Source organism: Hypanus sabinus, chromosome 3 (assembly GCF_030144855.1).
Source record: "Hypanus sabinus isolate sHypSab1 chromosome 3, sHypSab1.hap1, whole genome shotgun sequence".
Lineage (NCBI taxonomy): Eukaryota > Metazoa > Chordata > Chondrichthyes > Myliobatiformes > Dasyatidae > Hypanus > Hypanus sabinus.
In genome coordinates, this window is record NC_082708.1 from 23,163,288 (window position 1) to 23,184,025 (window position 20,738).

General features: G+C 40.0%; 2 protein-coding genes across 2 annotated transcripts in view; one reads left to right on the forward strand and one right to left on the reverse strand.

The window, feature by feature from the left end:
* The window catches only part of gabra5 (gamma-aminobutyric acid type A receptor subunit alpha5), a 78,505-nt gene that overhangs the window by 56,018 nt on the left and 1,749 nt on the right, over positions 1-20,738 (reverse strand). The window lies entirely within an intron of this gene.
* The window catches only part of gabrb3 (gamma-aminobutyric acid type A receptor subunit beta3), a 540,833-nt gene that overhangs the window by 8,734 nt on the left and 511,361 nt on the right, over positions 1-20,738 (forward strand). The window lies entirely within an intron of this gene.

Consider the following 20,738-nt stretch of genomic DNA (forward strand, 5'->3'; position numbering starts at 1 on the left):
GTGTTGCTGTTCCATCCTGAGAGTGACCTAATCAGAATAAAGAACACTGAGATCATGACCTGTGTCTAATTTTGAATGCTACTACTGAGAGCTGACCTTGATATTTAATGAGCTTCTTTTCTGTCTGTGAGAATTGATGAGAGACTTGAGGATACTGGGTCTCTGTGATCTGAGTTGAAATAGGGATAGAAAGGAAAAGTAGAGAATGAAACAAACATTGCATTGTTGGGAGAGGGAAAACTAACAAAAGAGCAAAATTTACATTTGACATTTTAAAAATTCAGGAGTGAGGTAAAAATTTGTAATATTTAATTTTCTGGGCTTGTGACAGTGTTTAATTTGAATTAATACTGTATTTTCAAAAATGGTTGGACTTAACTTTTTTTGGGTGAGCACGGAGGATTTAATTTGTATGTATGATGTAAATTGGTAACTTAACATTCAGTGCTTGTCAAATATAAAGCAGGGAACACGATGGCATTTTAATGTTGTTAATAGGACCGCAAAGAAACTCAATCAGAAGCTTTTGGAATGGCACACCCGTGCTCTCTTGCATTTGCTTTCTATCCTTTTCCCCTCCTGGTGCCAGAACTTCAGGCTGGTGAGTTGCTGATAAATATTGAAGCAATCTGCCACCTAATGGTAGGTTTCAGGAACTGCAGTCATCTCCATTCTCGGAGCAAACATTTGCAGAGAATTGGACAATCCCCTAGTACTTTGAAAGAAAATGATCATAATTTATACTTAACAGTAGCCTTTGCACAGACAAAAGACCCAACCACTGATCATAACCACCACTTACTCTTGCCAGCACTACACCAGAATATGTGGATCCCATTTCAGCCCCTAAGCCACCCAATGACCCACCAATAGACAACCCCTTAGCAGTTGTCTTGACATTCATCCATTCATTTACTTTCTGATTGATTGATTGAAGAGCCCTTTCAGTCCTTCGAGCTGCACTGTCCAGCAACCCCAGCCCAAACATGATTACTTACAATGACCAATTAACCTGCCAAGCGGTTGGAATGTGGGAGGAAACCAGAGCACCCAGAGGAAACCCTAATGGTCATGGGGAGAACGTATAAACTTCTTAGAGACAGTGGCAGGAGTCGCACCGGGGTCACTGGTAATGTAAGATGTAGTGCTACTCTTGCGTGATAACACTACTATTTGAAACGGATCTTTGCTAGAGCTTTTGGAGAGCAAGGGTGAAATATATTCATCACCCACTTTCAAGTGGAAATGTCACTTTGGATATTCCATCTTACAAACCAAAGGGGACTTCAGTGATCTATAATAAACCATTAGCCTTCACCCTGTACTCCTACTGAAAGAAAGGAGGGGAGGCGTAAGGTGCTGCATAAAACCACACAAGCAAAACAATGTTGTGTGCTTTGTAATCTAAACCCCAAAAGGCATAGTCACTAATATATAGAACAACCTTAGTTTGGGTAGACCAAGGAAGGAGGATCCCAACAATGTCTACATTCATAACAAGTGAGGAAATGCTAGCATTAATAGAATAAATCTTCTCAAATGAATTGGAAAAGACTTTTTTTTCACTCTTGTCGATTGCTTTACTCACTTTTAATTTCATCCCTTCTGGTTCCCCTAGTGTTGGTGAATAATTTTGGAGAATGTAACATGGTATGCATGTGTAAGCCTTGGCAATGGCAATTGGCAGATAACTTAAACATCACCCAGCTAAAAGATCGGAAGTTGCACCATTTTGGATCGCAAGACCCTGCAGTGGATAGTGAGGCCAGCTGAGAAGATCATCGGGGTCTCTCTTCCAGCCATCATGGACATTTACACTACTTGCTGCATCCACAAAGGAAACAGCATTATGAAGGACCCCCTGCACCCCTCATACAATCTCTTCTCCCTCCTGCCATCTGGGAAAAGGCTCCAAAGCATTCGGGCTCTCACGACCAGACTATGTAACAGTTTCTGCCCCCAAGCTATCAGACTCCTCAATACCCTAAGCCTGGACTGACACCTTGCCCTATTGTCCTGTTTATTATTTATTGTAATGCCTGCACTGTTTTTGTGCACTTTATGCAGTCCTGTGTAGGTCTGTAGTCTAGTGTAGCTTTCTCTGTGTTTTTTTTTACGTAGTTCAGTCTAGTTTTTATACTGTGTCATGTAACACCATGGTCCTGAAAAACGTTGTCTCATTTTTACTGTGTACTGTACCAGCAGTTATGTTTGAAATGACAATAAAAGTGACTTGACCTGACTTGACTTGACTTGATAGCTTTCCTAAGATTACACTTAAACCTTTTACAAATATCTCTTTATCTGATATTATGAAAACAACCCAACACAAGCAAAAGTATGGGTGGAACTTACAATGAAACAGCAGAGAGAATTTTCTTTAAATATGAGTTGAATCTTTATACTAAAATTACAGGACAATTGCGCTAAAGTATTAACAGAAGAGATTCTGCAAAATCCAGAACAACACACACAAAATTCAGAATTGATGAAGGGTCTTGGCCTGAAACGTCGACTGTTTATTCCCTACCCATGAATACTGAATAACCTGCTGAGTTCTTCCAGCATTTTGGGTGTGTGTGTGTGTGTGTGTGTGTGTGTTGCTCTGCACTAAAATTGAGGCATTATATTGAGATCTCAGGTTGGCCTTTACATTCAGTTCTAGGTTTAGACTTGCAGTTTTGAATATAAAAATCAATATTTGCATGACTGGCTGAAGTCAACATCCCCTGAGAGGAAAACTTGGGAATTTCCCTCTTCCTGCCATCTGTAGTTGCTCTTCTTCAATTCTTCATATTTTTATATGAAGACCTAAGGAAACTGTAACCTTAGTGTTTTTCCAGCAAAACTGTGTATTGTGTGACTTTGCTGCCATCTACTGGATTCTCGGTATGTTCAACAATATATATGTTGAGTTATATACCAAATAACAATTGTTCAAATAAATCTACCTAAGAGATCTTTCTTGTTGTCAGGCATGTGACAGTTTTAAAATAATATCTGAATTTTATTTTCATGATCAAGTTGGTCTTCAGCATTAGACAGCAGAACATATAAATCAGGGAAATGAAAGCTGGTTTGTAAAACTCTTTGCTTTATCCCAGCCCCTCCCGGTTTTACCTACCTATCACCTTGTGTTTCTCTCTTCCCTCCCCCACCTTTTAAATCTACTCCTCATCTTTAGTTCTCCAGCCTTGCCAAAGGGTCTTGGTCTGAAATATCGACTGTACCTTTTTTCCATAGATGCTGTCTGGCCTGTTGAATTCCTCCAGCATTTTGTGTGTATTACCTTGGATTTTCAGCATCTGTAGATTTTCTCTTGTTTATGGATAATTTTGTAATATACACTCAGTGGCTACCTTACTAGGTACATCTGTACACCTGCTCATTAATGCCAATATCTAATCAGGCAATCGTATGGCAACGACCTAATACGTACAACCATTTAGACATGGTCAAGAGGTTTAATTGATGTTCAGGCCAAACAACAGAATGGGGATGGAATGAGCTCTAAGTTACTTGGACCATAGAGTGATTGTTGGTGCCACACTGGGTATCTCAGAATATCTCAGAATCTGCTGATCTCCTGTTTCTAGAGTTTACAGACAACGGTGCAAAGCAAAATGCCTTGCTAATGAGAGAGGTCGGAGGAGAATGGCCAGACTGGGTTCAAGCTGACAGGAAGGTGTCAGTAACTCAAACAACTACATGTTACAATAGCGATGTGCGGAAGAGCATCTCTGAATGCTTAACACATTGAACCTTGCAGTGGATGGGCAATAGAGGCAGAAGTCCATGACTATATGCTGAGTGGCCACTTTATTAGGTACAGGAGGTACCTAATAAAGTGGCCACTGAGTCTACGTCACCACATATCACCTTGAGATTCATTTTCTTGCAGGCATTCACAGTGGGACAAATAAATATAATAGAAGTAATGTCAGTACGACTGAGAAAGACAATAGGAGGTAAGGCCAGTAGGTGTCAGGATTGTGTAGAAAATTGTTGCAGAAAACAGAGAGGTATCCCTTTGATATAATCAAATATAACAAATTCATGGCATTGAGGTGTATCCTTGGATTAATTGAAACATGATTAATGCCTACTCAACTACAGAAAATGTAATGGTTGGAACCCTGTCTTCTTCATACAGAAATCATTCAGTTGTGCTGCTTCACCCTCCTGGAACTGTTTATTCAAGAACACATCCTACACTATCAGAAAAGCTCACCAATACCTCTGCTTTCTGCGGAGGTTGAAGAAGCTGGATTATGCACATCTTTTCTAACGTCCTTCTACAGGTTCAGTCAGAGTATTCTGACGTTCTGCGTCACTGCATGGTAGAGAAACGGCACAGCGGCAGACAAGAAAGCTCCACAAAGGGTAGTCAAAACTGCCCAGTGCATCACCAGAATCAGCCTACCTGCCGTACATACAGAAAGTACATGATGGTGCCAGAAAAGGTCCGGTAGCATTGTGAAGGATCCCACTCTCCCTGCTCGTGGACTGTCTGTCCCACTTCCATCAGGGAGGAGGCTATGTAGCATCCACACCAGGAACACCAGACTCAAAACACCTCCTTTCCCCAAGCAGTAAGCCTGATCAACGCCTCCACCCACCAACCCAGCCCTCCACACTCCCCCAGCACTGCTCTATCATTTCCTGCCAGTCATCCTATGTACAGACACTCCTGTGCCTAGCATCACTTTATGGACATACAATCAATCCGTGTATGAAAGTTATCTTATGTACTTTTATTACTGTACTTGTGCTTTTTGCGTTGCATCGTATCCGGAGTAACAATTATTTTGTTCCACTTTACACTCATGTACTGGAAATGACAGCAAACAAAGTCACATCTTGAATAGATTCTGACTGATAATTTATCTGATTAATCAGCATCAATAATAACCGATTAGTACCGTATATCACATTGCTTTCTGCAGACTTTGCTTGTGCATACACCGCCCGTCAAATTTCCCTGCAACAATAATGGTGAAATTACCAAAAAAATCGCAGGCCCTTTGGCCCACTGTATTCATGCCATGCCATACTTACCTACACAAATCTCATTTACATGCATTTGATCAGTAAGCTTCTACATCCTAGTGATCCAATACTTGTCTGGATGCTTATTAAATTTTGTGAGCATTCTTGACCCCACCAGCTTAAGTCTGTTTTGGACTTTCTGGGTGAGAATATCCCCCTCTCTAAACTTCAGGACTAACAGCCCTGACTGGTCAAACAAAACTGTTATGGAAACAACAATGAAGAATTGTTCTACATCTGAAGAAGAAGAAGAAGAATAGCCCTCAACTCAGCAGTGGAGTTATCGGGGCACCATCATGACGGTGTTTCCATAGCAAGCTATTCTTGTTTTTATGAGGCCGAGTTGCTAGCTCAACGCTGAACCCGACTTGGATTCGAACTCGGGAGCCTTCGCTCCGGAGTCCGGCGCTAATATTATTGCGCCACCAGGCGGGACTGTTCGACATCCGAGTGCAACTGTATTCCTGCATCTCCACCCTGGACGTGCATGGCTGACAGTAGTGAAAACCGGGAAGAAGCTACTGACACGATGAAGGAAGCTCTGAACACCGCCAGAGATCGAGGACATTCTTTGCTGCCCTAAACGCCAGTGGAGCAACAGGCTGCAAGAAGAAGCCGTTCTTAAGCCTGGTGACAAATGCTCTCAGGCTTTTGGATCTTTTGCTCCATGGGTGGGGGGAGCGAAGGAGAGAGAATCTTCAGGATATGTTAATTATGATTTCAGGCTATTCATGATGTTCACACCTCAGAATGTGAAGCTCGCAACCTTCTCAGCCTGATCTGAATGCGTGGGGAGAATAGAAATGGGATTGTTGTACAGTCAGGGCAAGTGCAGTGTTTCTGTCCTGTGCGATTCTATAACTTCACGTGTATGTGCACGTTGTGGACTGCAGTCGGGTGAAGATGTGTGTGCATGTCCATAATGGAATTATTGCAGAGCTGTTCCCTGCTTGCCTGCTCTATCTTGTGTGTGCCTTGTTTGCAATGGTTGAAGTTTGTGAAGGCTGCACAGCTTGGTACTTAAACCTCTCCAGCTGGAGGGGATTGGTCTGCCATCTTGAGTAACTACAAGAGCTGTTACTAGTGCTAACCAATAAGTGCAGTGAGAAATACTTTTTCTCCCCCCCCCCCCAAGTTTGGTTTAAGAATCAATTTGAAAGCAAGGGTTTCAAAAATACTTGGTTACCTGGCTTAATGGAGCCTTATCAGCTCTTTTTCCAGCTGATGCAGTCACCCTTTATGTGCTCTGTATGTTTATTGTGTGCTATCGATCCACTATCTTTCAGTTTGCTATTTCCCTGGTGCAATAATTTGCTGGTGGTAGCTACCTCAAAGCACAGTAGTACATTCCGTACATTTCCATGCCAAGTTTCTTCTGGAGTTTACTCTTGACTTCTTCCCTAACCACTTTTCCCTCTGGTACCTTTGTTCTCTGAAGCAATTCTCTCTGTGCTCCGGAGAAAATTTTTTTTTTTAGCTTTCAATACAAGATATGCCTAAAGCAGGTGGTGCAGCCTCTGAGAAAAAGGAATGCAAAAATTGGACATGAGCCCAAAAATGTTCACCTTGCCTTCTCCTCTCTGCAGTCACTGCCCCAGTCACCGTTTCTTTTTTTCTCATTTTGAATTCCAACATCTGCAATATTTAGCTTTTAATCTTGCAACAAACGCTCCATCCTGCTTTGCAAAACAAACTGCCTGAACTTTAGAGGCAAGATGCAATCCGGATAGTAAAACACAGATCCATAATGACCAGAAGACATTGGAGCAGAATTGGACCAGTAAATCCATTGTGTTTGCTCCACCTTTCAACCACGGCTCAGTTATTACCTCTTTTAACCCTATTTTCCTGGCTTCCCATAACATCTGACACCCTTACTAACAGCCTCTGCTTAAAATACACCCAAATGTCTTGGCCTCCGCAGCTTTCTCTGGCAATAATTCCACAGATTCACCATCTCCTGATTAAAGAAATTCCCTCTCATCTCTGTAATAATGGGACATCCTTCTGTTCTGAGGCAGTGCCCTCTACTCCTAGGCTTCCCCCCACTATTGGAAACAGCCTCTCCACATCCACTCTGTGGAGGTCTTCAATATTCAGTGGGTTTCAATGAGATCACCCCCATCCCCATCCTCATTCTTCTAAGCTCCAGTGAGTACAGGCGCAGAGCCATCAAACGCTCTTCATAAGTTGACCTCTCATTTCCTGGGACTGCTCTCATGAACTACATCAGGACCCTCGCTAATCCCAGCATACCCAGATGAACTAAACGGTGAAAAGCTTGTTGAATTACATGTCCAGTTACTGCAAAAATGTCTATTTTACCACATTATTTTACCACATTACCACATCCTAGATGCTAGCTTAAAAGCCAAAAGGTAGAATGCACCTTTCACAACCTTTCACCATTGTAAACATGGGATGCAAACGATGGATTAAGCAAGAGGTGAATAGTCCTGCAATAATCAGATTATAGACATGCACTCACAAATAGTCACTTTATTATTCATTTTTATTCTCATCACTTTCAGACCAATACCCTCCAGGTTAAGTGAGTTGAGAGCTCTAAGTTCTGAAGTGTGAACACCACCAATAGCCTGGTTTCATAATGAAGGACCCGATCACTCTATTTATTCTCTCTTCCTCTTTCCCCCTCCCATGGGGCATAAGACACGAAAGAGAGAAAGCATGTATCACTAGGACAGCTACTATACCACTGTCATCAGACTATTGAATGTACCTCTTGCATGGTAAAATGGACTCTCAACCTCATAATCCCTGAGTTCATTACTTACCTATACTTATTAGTTCCAACTATCCCAGACCCCTCCCAATCTCTGGCGTAAATATCCAGATTGACACATTGGTTTAATACTGAGGGAATTTAGCACATACTATGGTGCTATCTTCTGGATAACGTGTTAAGCCGAGGCTCTGTCGGCCATCTTGGCTGAAAGTGGAACATCCCATGGCTTCTCACTATTACTGTCACCTCTCGCTAAAACAAGGGGGCATAATTTTAAAGTGTTGGAGGGAAAGTATAGGGGGAATGTCAGAGGCCTTTTTTTTACACAAATATTATGTGTGTGAAATGCACTGCCAGGGTGATGTTGCAGGCAAATACATTAGGGACATTTATAAGACTCTTAGATAGCCACAGAGATGATAGAAAAATTGAAGGCTATGGGGCAGAGAAGGATTAGATTGATCTTGGGGTAGGTTAAAGGGCCTGTACAGTGTTGTACTGTTCTAAGTTCTATGAATACCACAGAGATGATCTACAATACAATTCACTTTGAAAGGACTCTGAAAATATATGTTCTTTGAGTCTATTCCTTTCACTCACATTAACTTCTCTCAGTCCTAATGTTATCTAACCCATGCCTGTAATGGGGTTCTGCATTAGTATGCAGATCAGATTCAAATGATGTAATTGACATCCAGCCATAATCTTCAAACTTACTGTGGCCTGGGAAGCCCTTGAAGCTTTTCTACTTTGGTGAAGCGCAGAAGGAAAACTCTCTGAATGGCAGGAAGATTAGAACATATCCCCAAGCCACTGACGGGCAGATGAGGAGAAGGGAACCAGAATGGGAATAGAAAAAGAGAGAAGGAGTTGGGGGAAGAGGTTACTTCATCTACCAGCTTGTTCTACTTCTGCTCAGCCATCTTTATTATTCTGGCTTCTGCCTCCTTCCTTTTCCGTACTGATGAAGGATCTAGGTCCAAAATATTGACTTTTTATTCCCCTTCATATACACTGCCTGAGTTCCTCCAGCACTTTTGTGTGTGGCTCAAGATTTCTGGCATTTGCAGAATCGCTTACATTTATGTCTGCTAACTCATGCTTCTTTGGAATGTGGTAAGACGCTAGAGCACCAGGAATAACCCCATATGGACACAGAGGGCAGTTCAAACAGACAGCAGCAAGTTTGACCCTCGGTCACTGACTGTGTAATAGCATTCTGCTCGCAATTCAGCCGCTCTTTGCTAACAGTAACATTGAAGTAGCTTTATTAAGTTCATCATCTATTCAGGGATATAGGTATGACACTCTTTTACTTGCCCGGGCAGTGGTTTATTGCCAGCAGAGGGTGCCTATTCATTCTGTACAGAGCAGAGTTACAGAAGCCTGCTTACAAAGCTGTGGAAGCATAAAGAGAAGTATGTGATTTGTGTGATAAAGGGGACTCAGAACAAGGATTGTTTTTGAATTTCAGCTGACTGTTAAAGCCAGAAAGAATGTTTAGAGAAAACTCTGACAGAAAGATAAGATGATTGCCGGAAACAAATCTTTTAACATTACTCTCTCACAGTGTATCCAAAATCCTGGTCTGGAGTATGGTGAGCTTTTCTGGGCACTTATTGTTGGAAGATACGCTGAGAGAGAGAGAGAGCACAGAATGATGAATTTGTTCTCAGAAAAATAATGTAAACAGGTGATAATATAATATTGTGAATGCCTTTCAGAAATTCATTTCTATTGACATAAAGGAAAAAGTTTCAGAAGCGGAGTATAATGTGCAGAATCTACTGTCTTCCACAGTTAACATTACTGAGCCAATATCTAATTTCATCTGTGCCGCAGACGGTTTAATCGCGGAGATTAACAAGCTAGGATAAAATTCACTGGAATTTGGAAAGCTATAGAATGAAAAATAGTATAATGAAATAAAAAAAGGGAAACATCTGTGGTTGGTGAGTCTAGAAAAAAACTTAAAAATCAGAGATGGGCCTTTTGCAGACCCTTCCTGCAATTACTAATTAATTAATAATTTTAAACCTTGGTTTTATTAGAATTTTAGTAACCATGGGTTATAAAAGATAGGATCACAGATAGAATAAAAGAGCAGCTTTGAAGAGCTAAGTGGGGTTCTCATCTCTATTTGTTTTTTCTTGACATCCAAGGATGAAGGTTTAAAAATATTGTTTTAAAATATATCTTTAAAATGCCCATTTAAAATATCTTCTTTGAGCATATCTTCCAAAATCATTAATTGATTAAATTGATCTCAGCAAAGTAAAATGCCCATTTTCTCCTTACTATCTTGTCTTTAATTTTGTCCCATAATTTAATAAACCAAAGTTGCATTCACATTAAAAAAAAATCTGTTTTCTTAACGGTTGGAGCTCTGGGAGGATTGGAGAGGAAATAATTGTTGATGTTTCAGACAAAATCCTGCACCAGTTCTAATGGTGGGGAAGGAAGATGGCCCGTATATAGAGGAAAGGTTGATTCAGGTCATTTCCAGTCTGTAATCATGTGTATCTCCTTAACATACATATCAGAATCTTAGTAAAAACACCTTTCAAATCTGTCAATATTTTATAACTGTTGGTTAACTTCTATATATAGCACTTGTTTCAGATGAAGACACCTGAGGCGAGTTTGCACACAGGCTGATTAAATGACCTAATCACTTAGTTTTGTTAATGTTGCCTGGTGGACAAATAAAAGAATACTTGCATTGTTGTAGAAACATTATTGACAGAGGAGGAGGCTATTTGGCAAATAATATCCATACTAGCTCAAAAGAGCAGTCCAGTCATTTCCATTCACTGATTTATCCTCTTGCAAGGTTATTTACTTCAAGCACCTGTCCAGTGACATTTTACAGTCATTGATCATCTCCAGTAACACCATCCTCATGGGCAATGAATATCAGGACAGAGCTTGTTGCATAAAATGTTTCTTTAAATTCAGCTCTACTACCCTCCATTCTGATATTTCTCTTGACCAATATTTTAAATCTATTTTTTCTGTATCTTGTTCCATACACTAATAGGAATAGCTGTTTATTTTCATTTAATTTAGCTAAACTTGTCACTTACTTGCACATCTCTGTTGAATCCAAGAGTACAACTGAAACAAACCACTTTGCTGAAAACTGTCATCCCTTGAACCATTCTGGTAAATCTTCTCCAACCCTACCAATATCATTTCTTTAGATACTGCCAGCCCCACTGTATTGGGTATGTCATAAAGCAGTACAGGCCCTTTGGCCCATCTACTCCATGCCAAACTGTTATTCTGCTTAGTTCTGTCGACCTGCACCTGGAACCTAGACTCCACAGTCCTCCCATCCATGTACCTATCCAAACTTCACTCAAATGTTGTCATCACACCTGCATCTACCATTTCCACTTACAGCTTGTTCCATACTCACACCACCCCCTAAGTCAAGTTCTTCCCCCAGGTTCCCTTTAAATATTTCACCTTTCACCCTCAACCTATGATCTCCAGTTCTATTGGCACCCAACCTTAATGGAAAAAGCCTGCTTACATTTACCCTATCTATATCCCTCATAATTTTTTAGGCCTCCATCAAACATCTTTTCAGTGTCCTATGCTCCACGGAAAAATGTCTGAACCTTCTCAGACTTCCAGCGGGGTACAGGTATCGATAATATCCAACATTTTGATGACAGGCTCTGCCATCTTCATCCAGATGATGCTTGGGCATGTCTGATCCAGTGGCATTTATACCTCTGTAGTATGTCTCTCCTGACTGGTTCGTCTTCATCCAATCATGTTTCTGCTCTTCCACCTTGTTTGCAATCGATTGTAAACAAGGTGGGGGAGTGGAAACCCCATAGGGTGAGGCTGAACCAATCACGAGAGATGGATTATGAATCTCGTAACAAAATACATGAATCATAAGTGGATATGTGTTGACTCAGACATTAGACAGAGTGCTAAAACCATTCCTTTACGTCAGCTACTGAACTTTGACTTAAATTTCAGCAGTTTGACTGGGAAATATCAATTAATTTTTAATAAATCATCTGATACCTTATATTGTTTCTATTGTGGTATTCTAGTGCTATTGTTTGAAGATTATTTTTAACTATAGCTTTATAATATACAGAATCAGGAGTTATCCCAGTAGGATGTTGTGACTGTATGGAAGACAGCTCCATCAGTTGTGGCATTTATGGATATGATGCTTTAAGAAAAACAGATATGACCACTTCATTTCCCTGCTTAGGAAGCTTTCCCTCTTTTTCTCAAACTCACCTGAGATTAACTCAAATGTGTCATCACCATGACAGGCATTATTAATTCAGGAGGAGCAAAGTTTTTAAAATATCTCAGAATTGATAATAGGTTTATTATTGTCATACAGATTAAGATACGGTGAATCATTGTTGGCTGGAAGTAATTCAATAATAGAAGAAACAATAAGAATTCTGTGCTGCAAGAAAAGGATAAAAAGTGTTAATTTTCGTGGGACAGGGTTGGAATGATAGTGTAAAGTGTTTGAGAATCATTTTATTTTAAGTACTTCAGTACCTGCCTATGAGGTAAATGTGGACAATAGGTAGCTTTGAGTTACAGAATTACTGCTACTAAGGGATTGGGTGGTAATTTAACCCCATCATACTGTTAATATTGACAAATTCTTCAGCTCTTTTTCTCAAATTGTATTCTTGCAAGAGCTGTTTGACTTGGGCTACCCCACTGTTACATTTACAGATCAAGTGCCTTTCTACAGATCCACTTGATTATACAAAAAAAAATCATATGGTTTTTAAAGAATGCATTATTTTCTAGTCCCTACACTACAGGGAAGGGTGTATTGCTGAAGCTTCATAAGGTGTGGGTCAGACTATAGTTGAAATATTGCAAACAATTTTGAGCCCTATGAGGAGAATTAAGCATTTCAGCTCATTGAGTCTACTCTGCCATGCTACAATGTCTGATTTAAACCAAATATTAAGGAAGTTCTGGAGAGGGTACACATGATGTTCACAAGAATTATCCCAAACAAAGGGCATAACACATGAGGGTTCTGGGTCTGTAATCAGTCGGGTTCAGAAGGATGACTGGGGAGCACATTGAAATCTACTGAATACTGATAGGGGATGGAATGATTGGCAGATCAAGCTTAATTAACCAAATAGTTGAATTTTCTCCTATATCTTATGGTCTTATGATCATTTGTAATCTTTCAATTCTAGAGTCTGTCATTCTGACTCGTTCCTGGCAGAATCCAACCATTAGATGATGGAATTGAGTTGTCCTTAATCTCTAATTGATTGTGATTGAGTTCAAATTTAACTTTATACCCAAGAAAACCTGATTTGGAAGCCATGGATCTTGGTATCTCTCCTTCCTCTTGAGTCAGAAAGTCCTGGGTTTAAGTAATCCTCCAGACACATGAGGTCTCAGGCCAAGGCAGACCATGAGCAGCAAAGTCAATAATCCAATTTTGAGATCATCATGTTTTTCTTCATTATTCAAAACAATTTGATCAATAATGTTAACTTTTTTTTGAGCTTCTTGCTCAAGTCTTTGATTTACTTGTGCTGATCATTATTTTTAGGCACTATCTGTGCTAGTGACTTTCCTGCCATTCAAAACAGATGCTTAAAATATGTCAATCCAAAATACATTAGACATTATTAATCATTTTATGGTTAAGTACATAGATGAAAAGGGGTATGGAGGGCTGTGGTCCAGGTGCTGGTCGATGTGACTAAGCAGAATAAATGTTTAGCATGGACTAGATGGACCAAAGGGTCTGCTTCTATGCGGTAGTGCTTTATGACTATAACTTTAGTGAGAAATCAATGTACTCTTCTGTAAAGAAGACTGAATTGTCTAGCAGTTGCATGTGCTGTATCACTGGTCATTAGTATGTTGCCATTTATGGGAGCTAGTGGACAAGGTGACATCCACATTCACCAAGTTATAACAGAGGGTACACTCCAAATATACACTCAATGGCCATTTTATTAGGTACCTCCTATACCTACACGCTGTGCATTCAGAGATGCTCTTCTGTATGCCACTGCTGTAACATGTGGTTATTTGAGTTACTGTTTCCTTCCTGTCAGCTGGAACCATTCTCCTCTGACCTCTCTCATTAACAAGGTATCTTCACCCATAGAAATGCTGTTCATTGGATGTTTCTTCTTCTCACACCACTCTCTGAATTCTAGAAATGGTTGTGCACGAAAATCCCAGAGGATCAACAGTTTCCAAGGTACTTTAGCCACTTAGTCTGGCACCAATAGTTATCCCATGGTCAAAGTCACTTGGATCACATTTCATCCCTATTCTGATGATTAGTTTGCTTAACAAATGAGCCTCCTAACCAAGTCTGCATATTTTTATATATTGGGTTGCTGCCATGTGATTGGCTGATTAGATATTTACATTAACGAGCAGGTGGACAGGTGTCCCCCAAGAAAAGTATCAACTGAGTGTGTAATACCATTTGTGGGAGCTAGCACAAAAGATGGCAGGCCACATTTGCCAAGACGTAACAGCGGCTACACTGCAAATGTATTTTGTTGATCTTAAACTGCTTTGGCAAGTTAGATGGTGTGAAAACAGCTGTACAAATAAAAGCCTTTCTTTTATGTTGGCTTGTGCAATAGAAACCAGGTATGGATTCTCAGCAGAAGTCATTTAAACTGTGCTGAGTCATGACAGCATTAACCGGGCTTTCCAAATATGCAGCAAGCCAATATTAGGTTGAGCAACCTCGAATTTCTCAGTTTCTGGATGATTGTACATCACCCAAAAGCTGAACCGTCACTGCAACCCGTGTTCTCATAGCTGCTGCTATTCTTTTTCCCCGGTATTTTGTCAATTAAATTTGTTTGAGCCATGAGTTCCCATGCTGATGATTACTCCTTTATAACTTCCATGTATTGGGAGAAATGATGTTCTGCTTGCAAACACTTAATGCACGCGTAATCAAATTTTTTCTGCCTCCAATTTAATGGAGATCTTAACTTGATTATTTTAAAGCCATTAAGGTAGAAGGCAAAAAGGTTTCAGACAAGTACATTAAGTATTTATGGAGAAGAAGCAAAGGACATGATTTCACATTGTCCTTTATCTGGCTATCTTTGTTCCTAAGTTTTTTCTTTCTTTTAGCTTCACATGCCCCATCATTGAAATGTTCCCACAACCAATGGACTCACTTTCAAGCACTCTTCATCTCATGTTCTCAATTTTTATTGCTTAGTTAGTTACTGTCTATTATGCTCCAGGTGTTTCAGACAGCAACAATTTCGTAACCACAAAGTACACTGCAGATGCTGTGGTCAAAGCAACACGTACAACACGCTGGAGGAACTCAGCCGGTCGGGCAGCATCTGAGGAAACGAGCAGTCAATGTTTCAGGCTGAGACCCTTCGTCAGGACTTTCCTGACGAGACCCTTCCTGATGAAGGGTCTTGGCCCGAAACGTTGGCTGCTCATTTCCACGGATGCTGCCTGACTTGCTGAGTTCTTCCAGCGTGTTGTTTCTTAGCTAGATTTTTGACCAACAAGGGTTGTTGGCCCCGAGCTGAACTGCTGACCCTGGAGGACCGGTGGACCAGTCTTAAACTGGCCCCTACCCTTTGACTTGTTTGGCATGGGTGACCCTACCTAGAGTCAAAGCTCACGGACCTGACTCCAGCCAACATTGCTGTTGTTGATGCATGCAAGTCTCTAAAACCCTCTGACAAGTGTATGGCTTATCGCTTGTTTTGTTATTATTATTGTTTCTTCTTTTAGTATTTGCATCGTCTGCACTCTGGCTGAATGCCCTAGTTGTACTGTCTTTCATTAATTCTGTTGTGATTATTATTCCATAGATTTACTGAGTATGCACACAAGAAAATGGATCTCAGGATCGTATATGGTAACATATATGTACCTCCATCATTTGAAAATTTACTTTAAAAATGTACTTGGTACTTTTTAATGGTGAGACATTTTCAAAATATTTTCTGAGTTATCACCGGCAAGGCCAGCTTCAACTGTCTATCGTGGACCCTGTGTTCAATAGCTTCTTACACCTTCTCAGGAGACATCTGGGTGTCAATCATATGAGTGTGCCAGAAGCCAAATATAAGGACAACAAATTTTCCATCCTGAAAGATATTAGTGAACCAGATGTGACTTCTCAATAATCTAACTGAATCAATGTGCAAAAGAAGACAAAGCGTGAAAGTATAAAAAATATAAAATTAATAGATACATAGTAAATAAATAACACTGAGAACATGAGTTGCAGAGTCCTTGAAAGCAAATCCAAAGGTTATTGAATCAGGTGAGTGAGGTTATCCATGCTGGTGGAGCTTGATGGTTCTAGAGTAATAACTTCAAACCAAACTTGAATCAATTCCAGTTATCCTAGGTCTGTTGAAAGGTCATTGATCTGAAACATTCACTCTTATCATTTCTCTTCTTGCTGCCTGACCCACTGAGTTCTTAATGTCTTCATATCAGATACTCTATTTTTGTATTCCTAGTTAACGCATGGCCTCTTCTCTCTCTTTCTCTCCCCTCTTCAAATCTCCATCTGAGTTGAAATCCTCATTCTTGCTGCCACTCTTTTCCACCCTATTCCCTCTTAAGAGCACCACAGCACCTACTTCTTCTTCACGTTACCTAATCCTCATGAGCTCACCTCAGATTCTGGTTCCAGCTACATCTAAGTTTTCACTGTCTGCTGCTAAAAGCCACAACATATTAAATAGATAGACAGTTTTATCTATCACAGTTTTTTTCTCTCTCTGGTAGAGTCGTCTTACCCTGACACGAGTTATTTCAAGGGAAGTGACTTTAAATGACTTTGCTCGACAGTTACTACAAATAAAATGAGGTCACATTCAAAAACAGTTGCACCATACAGTTCACACCTGTACCAATCATAATAGGCCTCCTGGGGCCAACATGACCGACAAGATAAATATAGATGTGTGCTATTTATAAACTACTCATGACGCTGCCCATAGCTCATCCTTGACTTTGCGGCTTGTGTTTTATCATCAAGTCAGGTAACATCAATTTGGATATGACAGTGCTGTAGTTAACTTACTAGAATAGCAAATTAACTGTTATCTGGAGGTACAACTTTGAACCACACCATGGTAGCCACTGAATTTAAATTTAAAGAATTAAATAAAGCTGGATTAGATTGCCAATTTCAGGAAAGGTGATCTTGAAGTTGTTGTTTTATTGTCTCCGTATAGTTCACACAAATATCCTTTGGGAAAGGAACTGCGTACTTGGTGGCCATTTTATTTGATACCTTCTGTACCTAAAAAGAAAAGGCCAGTGAGTGTATGCTCATGGTCTTCTGCTACTGACTGTAGCACATTCAACATGTTGTGTATTCAGAGATACTCTTCTGCATACCACTGTTGTAACGCATTGTTACTTGAGTTACTGTTGCCTTCCTGTCAGCTTCAACCAGTTTAGCCTTTCTCCTCTAACCTCTCTTAGTAATGAGGTGTTTTCGCTCACAGAACTGCTGCCCACTGAATGCTTTCAGTTTCTTGCGTCTTTCTCGAGATTGTTGTGCACAGAAATCCCAGGAGATCAGCAGTTCCTGAGATACTCAAACTCTTCCATCTGGCACCAGCAATCATTCCACCGTCAAAGTCACCTAGATCACATTTCTTCCCCATTCTGATGTTTGGTCTGAACAACAATTGAAACTCTTAACCATGTCTGCATGCATTTGTGCATTGAGTTGCATAGTTGAATATTTGTATTAACAAGAAAGTGTGCAGGTGTACCTAATAAAATGTGTACTGAGTATACCTTTTAACATCACGACTCAGCTTCATCATGTTCCTAATTAATAAGCTCCTGGCACTTACCTTCTGAACACAGTGGCTGTTACAGTTTTCATCATCAGCACCACTGCTTTGGGGGTTTAGTAGGCCAGGAAACATGGGGAGCATCTCTATGAATATATAGATCATACAACATCTGAGAGGCCATGAGCTACTTTTGAATGCACGCTATTCCAGGTATCCATTTGAAATCTGCTTTAAAGAATTTCCCTTGAGAACAATGATTACAGCTGACACTCCTGTGATGTAATCACAGATTATTGGTTGTATCTTTCAAATGAGTTTCTATCACACTATTTCCAAGAAGATGAGAGGATTTCTCTCCATTATTCTGACCAACATTTATCTCTGATCAATATCCTCACTACAAATTATTCAGATATTATACCGGTAGATATCATGACAGTTTGACTGTTTTGGTTCCAATTATTAGTCATAAAACTGCTAAATAAATACAAGTAGCTTTTCTAGGTTTTATACACTGATATTGTTACTTGTCCTGCTCTAAGATTCCATTTTTCTTCTTCATAAAATTGTCTTAATTTTATCCCCTTCATCACTGAATATTTCAAGTCATCTGTTCCTAATAGGAGGGAGATGTAGGATTTGTGCCATTTGGGAGCTCCAGAGCCAGATATTGTCAAAGAATTAATGGACAAGCAACATAACTTGGGACAGTGTTGCAAATGGAGAAATGGAAGTTGTGAATGATGGGTGCTTAAGAGTACATTTGACTTACTGCTCAAGGAGGAAAATAAAAGCTGTCCTCGACAGTAGTCCATCTTGACTGTCTGCCAAGGTAAACTAAAAATAATAGATGAGCCAGAATATTCTGCAATTGTACAGGAAGAATATTGAAACCATCTTCTTTACATTCTTGAAAAGATTACACTTATTTCCAATGTTTTTCTTTTCTTTTATTTTTCGTCACCTCCCCCATGTCCAATTTGAGACTAGCTTGAGTATCAATAGTTAAGTGGTAAAATTCACCAGGGTCATGTCCTGTACAGCCACTCCAGCACCCTCAAGTACTTTTACCTCATTCTGATCACTATGCTACTCCTTTGTGCCTCCAAATTCAACCCCTACTCTCAATTTTAATGGCCCCTCTCAAAAGGTCATGCGATATACTGTATGTTCAACCATTCAGCACATCTTTGCTCATGTACGTTAATTTTGAATGACCCAATTCTTATGCCAATTTACAAATAGTTCAACCACTGCTACTTCTTCAAACCCATTCTAACAAGTGTGACCCTATCACTTTCACCTCCACTGGATCTTTACCCTTCCATTCCAGTATGACTGTGTGGTGGATCTCAGCCACATTCTGACTTTCCCCACAAATCCTCCACTCTTCTCCCTCCCCACATTACAAACTCAACATTACATTGAGTCTTACAAACTCAACTGACTTTTATTTTAAAAATACTTTAAAAAAAAAAGTTGGCAAATCTTTAAAATCTTTTTCTCCCCCATGTTCACTCACTGGCTACTTCATTAGATAAATTCTTTATTAATAAAGTGGCTCCTGAGTGTATGTTTGTTGTCTTCTGCATCTGTAGCCTATCCACTTCAATGTTTGATATTATGTGCATTTAGAAATGCTCTTCTGCACAGCACTGTTGTAATGTGTGCTTATTTGAGTTATTGTCGCTTGAACCAGTCTGGCCATTCTCCTCTGCCCTCTAGGGTATTTTTGCCCACAGCACTGCCACTTGTTGGATTTTATTTTCATTTTTCACACCATTCTCTGTGAACTTTAGAACCTGTTTTGCATTAAAATCCCAGAGGAGCAGCAGTTGCTGAGATACTTAAAGCACCCATCTGGGACCAACAACCTTTCCACAGTCAAAGTCACCTAACTCACATTTTTCCCCCATTCTGATGTTTGGTCTGAAAAACTACTGAACCTCTTGACCAGATCTGCATACATTTATGCATTAAGATGCTGCCACATAATTGACTAATTAGATATTTACATTAACGAGCAGCCATACAGGTGTATCTAATAAAGTTGCAGTAGAGATATTTCAATAAAACAAAGGGTAGCTTGCGAACTCCAGCATTAGACATCACTTAATGTAGGCTGTGTGGTGAAAGACATATACCTGTCTGGACACGCCCCCCCCCCTCCCACCGCTGACTGCTCCTGTGGCTCCTCCAACAGACCCCGGTATAAAGGCGATTGGAAAGACAGCCCCTTCCTCAGTCTCCAGGATGTAGTGTGGTGGTCATTTGATGCTTGTTCTTTCTTCCAGCCAATAAAAGCCTATATCTTGCTTTATGTCTCCAAGAGTTATTGTTGGTGCATCAGGCTGGCAATCAGTAGCTGCAGAGCTGAGCATTGAACTGTTCCAGATAGTATTTTCTTGCTGTGAAAAGCAGGTAGATCTCCTTAAATTGCTCTAATTACTTTTTCTTAAAACAGAATGTGCGCTAGTAAAACTTGAAAAGCTCAGCGCTACTGAGTAAGGCTTTTTTTTTGATTTCCAGAAGAAGAGAGCCATCCTGTGGCAACCAATGGGTATGACACAAGTTTTCAGACAAAGAAAATCTCAGCCTATGCATCATTCTGACTGACAAACACTTCAACCTCTGTATTGACAAAGCAAATATCAGCATTCCTTTGCTAATAGCACTGATGCAGAAGCACTTAAGGTTTAATTAGTCGTATTGGATTTCATCTTAAAATCACTTTTTCAAATTACATAGAAACCGTGAGTTTCTGGTTTTAACTGAAATGTTAATTAACAAAGATGATCTAATTTGTATTTTATCTCATAGAATTAATCTTAGTTACTGTTGTTTCTATGGCAGTAATTGAGAATGGGTACAAACACGAGTAAAACAAAGGGATACCTTTATCAATATATATTTTCAATTACTTTCTCTGCGTATAGACGGTGGAAAGAACAAAGCGCCATATACAACTCTAGTTACGTTATATCGTGGTTTCACACTTTAGAATTCATTATGTTTTATTACTTAACATTTGTCTCGTAACCTAAGGTTAATGTTTAACATGACCAGTCTATTGTAATGACCACAATTCTGTCATAACCTGGCATAATGGGAAAGCAATTTGTAGCCTTGAT